This window comes from Hirundo rustica, chromosome 5 (genome assembly GCF_015227805.2).
Source record: "Hirundo rustica isolate bHirRus1 chromosome 5, bHirRus1.pri.v3, whole genome shotgun sequence".
NCBI lineage: Eukaryota > Metazoa > Chordata > Aves > Passeriformes > Hirundinidae > Hirundo > Hirundo rustica.
In genome coordinates this window covers 72618376-72628687 of record NC_053454.1, presented here as the reverse complement: position 1 = coordinate 72628687, position 10312 = coordinate 72618376, and the positions used below count along the sequence as shown (strand labels likewise).

General features: G+C 41.7%; 1 long non-coding RNA gene across 1 annotated transcript; it reads left to right on the top strand.

The window, feature by feature from the left end:
• The first annotated feature begins 1657 nt into the window (after positions 1 to 1657).
• LOC120753402 (uncharacterized) lies at positions 1658 to 7758 on the top strand. Its single transcript, XR_005701092.2, has 3 exons — positions 1658 to 1959; positions 3235 to 3371; positions 7599 to 7758. It is a non-coding gene; the product is annotated as an uncharacterized LOC120753402 (long non-coding RNA).
• The last annotated feature ends 2554 nt before the right edge of the window (positions 7759 to 10312 follow it).

The following is a 10312-nucleotide window of genomic DNA, read 5'->3' as shown; positions in this document are numbered from 1 at the left end:
CACGTATGTCCCAGGCTTTACAGAAGCTGAGATGTTGTGCACACGGGTCTGAAAGGCTTAAACTGCTCATCTGGTAACAGTGTCTGAAACTGTAGGAAACAAAGCCCTGCCCTCACCTCACAGATCTTGTAACCTCAGTAGGTGATAAGAAAATGAGCAGATGTAAAGCCAAAGGTAGCATCCAGCTGAGCTTGAGAGTTTGGAATCAGGGTAAAGGGAGTAACCACAGCACAGGGGCAATGAGCCACTGTCAGCTGCTAGGTTTATCAGAAGGCATCACTAAGTCTTAAGCAGAAATTTGAAGTGGCTGTAGATTCTCTTTGCAGGAAGCTTCTCATTTCCCCAAGAAATGTGATAAAAGGGGAGGAAGCAGCAGTGCAGTGTTGGAGAGCCCCAGCAGCTCTCCACGTACGAGGGGACTCTCTTATCTTCTTGGTCAGCGCTGAGCGGTGTGTGCTTTGATAGAAGGGGGCAATAGCGTGGAAAAGATTTGATGCAGTAGAGGTAGAGGAGGGATGCAGAGTATGAAAATACTCTAGAGGTCATAAGTCAGCAAGATACATTTTTCTGCAATGTGTTCAACAGCTTTCTAGGGAGAGAAAGTAGATGGGTTGAAGTCAGGAAGTTTCAGATGTAGACGTGAGGCAATGAAAACCTGAACCAGAGCTTTGCCAAAGGTAAAGGGGCTGGATTTTTAAGGCAGTTTGCAGGTAGAATGAACATGATTTGTGTTGAACAGGTTGCCTCTTCTCTTGCCAGCTGTGTGCATTAAAGAGAAGAGTGCTTTTGCCATTCACAGGTTACTCCTCTTACAAAATTACTGAACATTTCCATGCCTGTCCTTATTTAGAAACAGTTGCAATTAAGGAAATCCAATTATTTCAGTTCCCTCTGTTTTGGTTCCTCTTGTTGTTGAAATGAGTTCCTCTGCTAGAATCTGCAAGCTTTTGCAACTTCTGTTTTCCTCGTTATTCCCGATGTAACCATTATGTCAGCATAAAAATCCTCCCAGCTTGCACAGTGCTTTTCTATAGTTCTGAAATCCTGTGAGAAGATTTTTTGTTTCAGGAACCTAAAATTTTAAGGCTATTCCAAACTGTGTTTCTGAATTTTTATCTTCTTTTTTATGTCACTACTAAAAGCAAAAGCTCATACAATTCTGGGGCGTTCTTTAATTAACCCTCATCTAACTCCCTCTCACGTTCACAGAAATACTTCCTTTCATGTCAGTGAACTGATCTGAGTAAAGTTAAAGCCTCGATAATACCAATCTCACTGTGGGAGCTGGGCCTGGTTAGTCCGGAGAAGACTGAGAGGAGATCTCATTAATGCACACAAACATCATAAAACTGGTGCCAAGAGGAGTGCCAGACTCTTTCCACTGGTCCCCAGCAACAGGGCACGGAGCAAAGGCCATAAATTAAAAACACAAGAAGTTCCACCTCAAGATGAAGTAAAATTTCTTCTCACTGAGGGTGGCAGAGCCCCGGAACAGGCTGCCCAAGGAGGCTGTGGACTCTCCCTCTCTGGAGACATTCCAACCCCACCTGGACGTGTTCCTGTGTCACCTGCTGCAGGTGTCACTGCCTTGGCAGGGGGTTGGACTGGATGATCTCACTTCCAGCCCTCCCCATTCTGTGATTCTGTGAATGCCTGTTTCAATATACTGCACAGAAGTAATGCTTCCTGCACAGCAGACGCTACTGAGGATTTTCCAAGCAGTTTTCCAATCTCTATTTAGCATAAACTGCACAGGTGTTAGATTCATGCTTGTGATATGTAACCTACGATGAAGGAGAGCACCCCTCTGGTTTGAAAGGACAGGGGAGGTGATAGCACAAGCCATGTCAGAGGGAGATGATTAGCCAGAGGAACTGCAAGCACCTGGAGCCATTTGTCTCTTCTGGAGGAGCCAGTGGCCAAGAGGAGTCAACACTCAAGTCGTCCTAGGAAAGAAAGGTAAGGTGCCTTTGGCTTTTGTTTGGTTTAGTGGTTTGTTTCCTTAACAAGAGGAGAACAGAAGTCAATTTTGAGTCATGATTTTAAAAAAAAAAAAAAAAAATTGTATTGTTTTTCACTCTCAGGCACAAAGGAAATTGTTCAGGTTCTGCTGATATTCTTGTTAGTGGAAAGCACAGGTGTGGAGATGCAGTGGCTACCAGGCTAACCTAGGGAAAGGGCAGGATAGTACAAGACAACCTTGCTGATCTTATTGTTATAAGCTTGTGAGACTGAAGATCCAAATTATGATGTTATGACAGTATTTATAAAAAAAATCAATACTTTTCATCAATCTGACACATGGGGCTGTGGAGATAACGGTGATGTAGGAGGGCATGCCTTCAAGCCCTGGGCTGAAGTTTCTCTCTTTTCTTCACCAACAATACAATGGGGAAAGTGAGGAAATCTGCAGCTCTGATTCTGAAGTCTCTGCACTGACACAAGCACAGGCTGCTGCCAAAGGCACGGAGCGGCACATTTTGACACCAGGCTGCCCTTATATTTAGAGCCATGGAATTACAGAATACCCTGAGTTGGACTATGATCATCAAAGTCCATCTCCTGGCCCTGCACAGGACACCCCAAGAATTCCACCCAGTGCCTGAGAGTGTTATCCAAATGCTCCTTGAACTCTGCCAGGCTTTGGTGCTGTGACTTCCCTGGGGAGCCTGTTCCAGTGCCCCAGGGTGAAGAACTTTTTCCTGATATCCAAGCTAAACTTCCCCAGACACAAATTCAGGCCGTCCCCTCAGGCCCTGTCACTGTTACCACAGAGAAGAGATCAGTCTCTGCCCCTCCTCTTCTCCTCATGAGGAAGTTGCAAACTGCAATGAGGTATCCCCCCATAGTTCAATATGTTAGTTCAGGCTTACTTGTTGCTAGGAAATGGGATATTACTCTGGCTTGCATGTAAAAAGCAGCAAAAAACCACAAAGGTAACCTCTAACTCCCTAAGTATGTAAGTTAAATCTCTCTTCTGGGTTTAATTTTTTTCAAAAGCACTAGGATGCTTGAGGCAATCTTATGCTACCTGCTACACCAAATTTTTCCATAAATTTGATGATGAACATCAGCCATTGTAAGAGCAGAGAGGGTGTTTTGGAGAACACCAAGTGCCTGGACATGGTGGTGGTACCACGTGCCTCCATTCTTGCTGTGCCCTGGCAGTGGGACCCAGTCAAGTGACAAGTTCCAGCCTTTCTCCCTCTCTTAATATGAATCCTCTGTCTGCAGAAAACAGGGATGAAGGACTCCAGCTCTGATCACTACTGATGCTTCCAAATCTTCTTGTCACTGTGCTATACTCCAAAGGTCACATCTTCACGAGCATGACGCTGCCAGCTCAGACAGATGTGCAGGCTTCAGGAGAGGTACAGAAACTACTTATTCTATAATTAGCAGAGGAGAGGTACAAATCCAGAGAAACCATCCAAAATCATTCCAGATTGCTTTTATGTACTGCCTTGCATGAGTTTTTTCTTCCTTTGTCGGTAATTCAGTAAATCTAAATCAAACTGAGGAAAGTATTTGTTCTTCTGATCCCCACTTGCAGTTTCTTTTCTTTCTTGGAACACAGTCACTTTCAGAGAGTTTCAGAAAACCGGTTTCCTTCTAATCACCTACACACCCTGCATCTGCCCTTTCTCTTTGCCTGTTGATGTCCAGAGCTCTTTGAGGGTAGTCACTTGACCAGCTTCTTCAGGCAATGCCTGAAGTGATGTCTCCAGGTGATGTGCTTTTTTGGAAACAGCCTCTCAAAATACAAAACATCCAGAGACTGCAAAGGACAGATGTAGGTGTGCACACTATTGCTAACTATCCAAACCTTTTTCCGTCTATGAAACAGAACAAAATTGTTTTGACACCCTTTAAACATTTTCTGTAGTGATGATGCCTGAAGGGGCACAGAGAACGTCCCGTGGCACTGCCCACCTCACTGATCTCTGCTGCCTCTTGTTCTCACCCTCTGTTGATCTGCATTTTATGAAAGATGTGAAGCAGAGATTAAAGGTGTGCAGAGCCCAGCAGAGGAGAGCTTTGATCTCTGACCAGCTCTTATTATCAAACTCATCAATAATAACATGGAGTTCCTGGGGCACAGTTTTTTCCTTCAATGCTGTCCACAGGGAGAATTAGCACAAAATTTCTCCAGTGTCTGAAGAAAGTTGATGCTCAGATGGTGCACTGATAGCATTCCTCTCCTCTTCCTGCTTACCTACTTCCATGAAACATGCAGAAAGATAACATACGGGAGACCTTGTGTGTGAATTGCAGCTGGCCAGAGGCTTAGAATAACAAAGGCAGGAACTGAGAAATACCGGAGCCATGACTTATGTTTCACTCCCAGATCTTCTAAGCTTAAAATGGGCTGCTTTATATTCCAGGAAAACAAAACTGGGATGATACCATTGCAAGAGGTGTGCGAAGTGTAAAACAGGCCACAGAGCAAAAGCAAGGCTGCCTTGCTCGGCTATAGACAGTGGCACATCGTTCTGCTAACAGAGGGCAATGTAGAAAAGCAAACGTGTGTACAAAGCCCTTCCTTAAGTGCAAATTAAAAACATTTTACTTTGCTCCTTCGTGTTAAGATCTGTGTTTCTAGAATTACAGTGCCTCATATAAAATCTCAAAGTATCTATAGCCAAGACTGTGATGAGGATACCCCAAATTACCACTCTCATGAAAACCTACTTCAGTCTATAATAAGTCACTCTCCTCCTGAGTTTTCCTGGAAGAGAAACCTAGAGGAAGTAAAATGGGATCTTGCTGACTCCACTTTTCCCCCAGCTTCTCCATTAGAAGGGAATCATTGCAGCAAATTAAAACCTACATTTAGAGGGTGCTGAAGGATTTGTTTTTCTCCCTGAGAATGTGCTTCAGGTTTCACATGCAGAAATGGGAGGAGAACGTCACTCTGGCTCGTAGTCTGCAATGATAATTGAGCAAATGCTGGGGAGATAGGCCAGTGTTTCGTGGTTTCTGGCTGTTTAACTGCCAAGGGAATAATCAATCAATCAAATAATAGGAGAATCTTTTTACCTTTCTTACACAGATTTGGGGTTGGGTGGGAACTACACAGGAAACATCTGAGCATAACCTTTCCTCGAGTGTGTGACAGCATTGATGTACACATTCTGGGCCATGGGTGGGAGAAAATTCCCCATTTGTCATCACCACTGCAGCACTTGCATGGATAGAGCAGCTGCATCTCTTGCAGCAGCAGCAGCCAGCAGCACTGCAACGTAAATGTGTCCAAAATCATACTTCACTTTGATTACCTATAAAACCATCTTCTATAAGAGAGGACGAAGAAAATGCCATCACTTTCCTTAAATAGATCAAATTTCAGTAGTAATCCTGAAAATGCCTCTACCTTTGATTTAACAAATGCAGGAAGGGCCCGGGTTGTCACTAAATCAGCTGTGCGCTGGTAGAAGGAACTTGGTATGGCAGCAGAGATTCAGTGATCTAATTAAAAAGTCTCAGGCTCTTGGAATTTTCCATTATGGGATCAGAATGTTTGTCTGCCTCACAATTATGATGCTATCTTGACTTGTCTCGTATATCACAGACGTGTGGAAATTAATTTGGGGGGGAAATTTAGAATGTGTTCTTTAAGGCACTCACTTTTAGGAAGGTTGGAAAAAAATGTGCTGTCCATTTAAAGGTCCTAAAATTTGTTTCCAGTGCTTTTACATTGCACTCTGATACCTGACCTTTTCTTTTTATTATTTTCCCATCGGGGGGGGGGGGGGGGGGGGGGGGGGGGGGGGAGAAATCCGGGTTTTTCATCTTTGTAGTGGTGCAATTCCATAGGAGTTTTTAAAATTTTTCTGATGCTACAAATACTTCCAATCTTCTGGGTACAGGGCATTGTACCACTGCCTGTAATTCTTCTGAGCAACCTATTCCAGGTTAGTTTCCATTTCAAAAGAACCTGCTCCATTTGAAAACACAGTTTCTTCTGCTCCTTTCTAAATATTTCATGGAGGTCATGTTTCTAAATTATGCAGGAAAGATTCCACATAAGGAAAAAAAAAAAAAAAAAGAAGAAAAAAAAGGGTTAGCAATCAAAGTCATAGAAATGGTTTTGTCTGCTAAGTGGTATCAAGGCACATTCCTATTTAATATAAAGGTAAGAAGGTAATGCAATCCCAAGTATTTAGGAAGTCCTGTGGAGAACAACTGCAGAACTGAAGAATAGAGAACGTATTTGATGATCATGTTTTCAGCTGCAATCAGGGCACAAAACTCTCTTGCTGCATATCTTCTTTTCAAGCTCTGTTATAGATACATATAGTGTGTAGGTGTATAGAGATATGCAGGGTATTGTGCTAGGCACAATAATTGGTACAGGGTGATTGGCAATAATGAACAGAGTGCATGTTGGAACAAACTCTGAAAACAAACACTCCTGCAGCAGACATTGCTTTTTGTAAAGCTCATTTCACAGCTCACTTTAGCTGAGATCACCTTGTGTGGCTGTTCCCGAACACGGCTGCACCTGAATGGCAGCACTTGGCCCTGGTCCTGTGCTCACAGGATGTGTGCACATCCAGCCCCACCCCACCTTGTATCAACAGAGAGGATGTGGAGGGACACTTTTGTTCCTGCTGCAGGATTTGTGGCAAGGTTATGATCTGAGAATAAATCTGCTCATGCTTTCAGGCTGAAATTACTTTATCTGCATTTGTAACTTCACAGGGAAGTACTTATTATCTTCTTATTAAATGTGAAGATTTCATATTAATGTTAATATTTCCCTGCCTTTTTTTTTTTTTTTTTTTCTGTTCTGAATTTTCTATTTGGAAGAAAGCATTTCCACTTACTGCCACCGAATTGTCATTGGGCTCATTACCTCCAGTGAGCTGAGCAGTGGCATGGAATAATTAAACTTACTTTCTGCTGGTGAGCGGGGAATATTTCCACCCTATTCCCTTTGATTTTGACCTTTGGCTAAACATATTTCCCTTTGCTACGTGGATGGTATTTCTTCCCCTGGATGCAGTGTGTTGCTTTATCCTCGACAGTGATTTCTAGAGCATTGTTTTCAAAACTGTGTTTGCAAGAAAGAAAATGTGCTCTTTTATACTGTATACTGCTGAAGGATGACGAATTTTTGTCTGCAAAGATCCTTATTAGATGGCAATAAAATCTGGGGTTTATGCCTATGAGAATTAATTTCCATAATGAAATTTCATCATTAATATTTTAAATGAAGTTGTGTTGCTCTGTTTATATAATGTAGCGTTTAATCACATAAGAATCTAAATCAGAGCTTTCTGGTGTAACCTGCTACGTAAGAATAGCTCTTGGGAGATTCCACAAAGAATCAGAAGTTAATTCATAATGAAATAAAGAGGAATAACACTTTTATTATAAGTTTTTCCTTAGTTAATAGTAAAAAAAGTCCAAGAAGATAAAAAAAGAGAAAAGAAAATCCAACGAACTCCCAAAGTGAAAAATAAACAAGCTGCCTGTCAAAGTGAAATGTGGCCTAGTTACACTGTGGCATGGGCTTGATTTATTGGAATACAGACAACATCCATGGGTAAGTGGAATTTTCCTAAAGAAATTTTCACTTCTTTTATTTTTAGGTCATTTGAATGCTTATGGATATGGGCACCCTATAGACCAAAATGTGTGAAAAATGCTGCACGGGAAGCAGCAGCACAGGTTTACCCACACCATCCTCACGACATCGGCCACCTGATTTGGTCAGAAAGAAAAACAAGGGAGATGCTGTTCCTCATCCTGCCAGAGGTAAATTTCTGGGAGCCTCTTGTTCCTTCTCCCTGTTTAATTTATGCAATTAGTTTTATATAAGCAAAAACTGTCTTAGTACAGTAACTCCTCCCTGACCCTAGGCGATCCAGTAATTTTCCTTCTCTTGATTTCTCAGTCTCCCCTCTCTCACTCTGTTTAATTTTTCTTGTTTTTCAGTGGAAAAACTTGCCTGTCAGGGGTAACAGAACACGTGGGCTCGAGTCCCTTTGTAGCAGAGAAGGGAGCGTTCAACAAGGGTCTCCCTCACTTTCTCTTTGCCTCTCTGTCCTGTGGGTCTCACCAAGCACCGTGCAGCTGACAATTTACAGGGTCTAGTTTTCTCACCTACTGGGAAATCACTGTCAGGCCACAGCAGTGATAAATGGGGGGTTTAATCTCAAGAAATTTAATTTTTGCAGTTAGACTTTGTTATCAGTTTCTTTCCCTGTTACTGCAGGTCATCAAATGTCCTCGAGCTTCTTGGCAGCATCTAGAGTAGGACTCTGCCTGTCTCCAGCTCCAGTGTAGATGTGACAATAGGCAAGAAAACAATCAAGGGTGGAGCTTGAAAGTTCTAACTCAACAAAGAGGCTCTCTTGTGCTCACTTATTTAATCAGAGGCTGGGGCATAATTTAGTGCAAGAAAGTTTTACTTTGCTGAAGAGAAACCTTAAGTTAAAAGAAACCAGCAGTAAGAGAAAGCAGCTGCAGAACAGAGTATCAGTGAGTCTGGATTTCCTGTGCTACAGTTAAACTTTTTCACTTTAATTCCCTGTCTTTAGTGTGTTTGTGGCGTTGTTTAGTTGGCAGATAGGAGGAGGTGTGTAGATATGAGTAACTTGTGAAGTCCACTAGACCTGGGAGGTGTTAGAAGCTTGTGAGTTCTTCTGCCTGGAGCCCAAGAAAGGTTATTTAAGGTAGTGTTAGTCAGGCAATACTAGAAAAATATACAGTAAAAATTGATGTAAGTTATCCTCTTGTGATGTTTTTTTCTTCTTTTATTGAAAAATTTTGAATTTAGAAAGAGAAAAGTTGTCCTCAGGACAGTAAAACAGATAAAGTCATTCCTTCAAGTGTTTATGGTGCCTTCTGAGAGAAACATTGGTGTCCTTTTTTTAACTTACTGAGTCTCCACGGCATGTGGAAAGACTGAGCTGTAGGATGTCACCTTTGGCCACTTTTGAAATGAAACTTCACTGGGCTGCCCAGATGATCTCTCTGCACTCCCCCCAGGTTATTACTTCTTGTTTCAACCACCAAACCTGTCTTTGCAATCCTGCTATGGCTAGCTATTATTTACAAGATAAATTATTTACAAGATAAATTATTATTTATTATTTTGGCGCTTCTTTTTATTGTACTTTGGGAGGGGTCTTTAAATTAAAATCACTGTAAATTGAAGATCAGTAAGCCTGGCTCCAATATAAAGGTAGTTAGATAAAATGATAATGAAATTTACTTTTAAAAAATGTAGGCCTGAGCTAGAATGTGTTTGTTAATGGAAAATAAAATAAAAGGAAGGTCAAAGGGTCAGGAGTTAAAAATATAAGAGAAAATAATAATACAAGATTATTTTCTTACAATAATCTTGTATTTCATACAATTGACCTCTGACAGACATTCAAGTATTCAGAAAGATAGGGATTACCTCAATTTAATAAATGCTTAAAAGGGACATAAATCCTCAGGTTTCAGAGTTAAGTCAAATTTCAAATGAGTGGAACAAAGAAAAGCAAGTTTCTCTATATAAAGCTATCATTTCTTTGTTGTCCATAAGGTAATACCTTGGAATTTTTATCCAGTGCTAACTTCTGGCAGGGACAGGTTGCTGAGGCTGATTTTGGCTGGTGGGTCAAGTTATGTTTCTGCAGTGCAAGTGACCACAAGGTGAAGTAGATATGGAGTGATTTCCCCCCTCAAGAAACTGGTTACAGCACCAGCACAGCTTTTAGGAAATCTTTGGATCCTTGCCCTCCTCCTAAGATGCCCTAGTTCAGCTGCTGGAAAGAAGGCACATCCCAGGTGACCCATTAGCAAAGAGAGAAATTGGGAAGCACATGCAGAAGAAAATAGGATCCCGCCGGCCCTTTTATGCTTTATTGTGCTTTGTGCAGGATTCTCATCAAAGGTAGTTTTGTTTTTAAGATGAGTTTCTTGTTTCAATTCAGTCATCTTTGTGAGAATGCTAATAATCTTTCCAAAGAAAGAAAATGGGGTTTTTTAAGCTTTGGCCAATGTTCCAATTTCTTTCCGGCTCCATTCCAACAAAGTCTTCTGAAGTCCCCAAGTGCACAAGGAAGATAGATTGTAGTAAACTCTCTAGCAGCGGATTCTCATTTGAGTTTAGTCACGAGCAATACATTTTTATCCCTATGCAGCAGCAAAAGGCTCTGATGTGGTAATTTTCACCTCCTTTACTTCCTTTTCTCCTCTTTCCTTTGTGTTCACCTCGATGTATTAAGATCTAGAGACTCATGGCTGTGTATCTGCATTCAGAACCCAGAGCTGGAGGCTCTGTGCTACAGCCTCCAGAGAAAACCAGAGT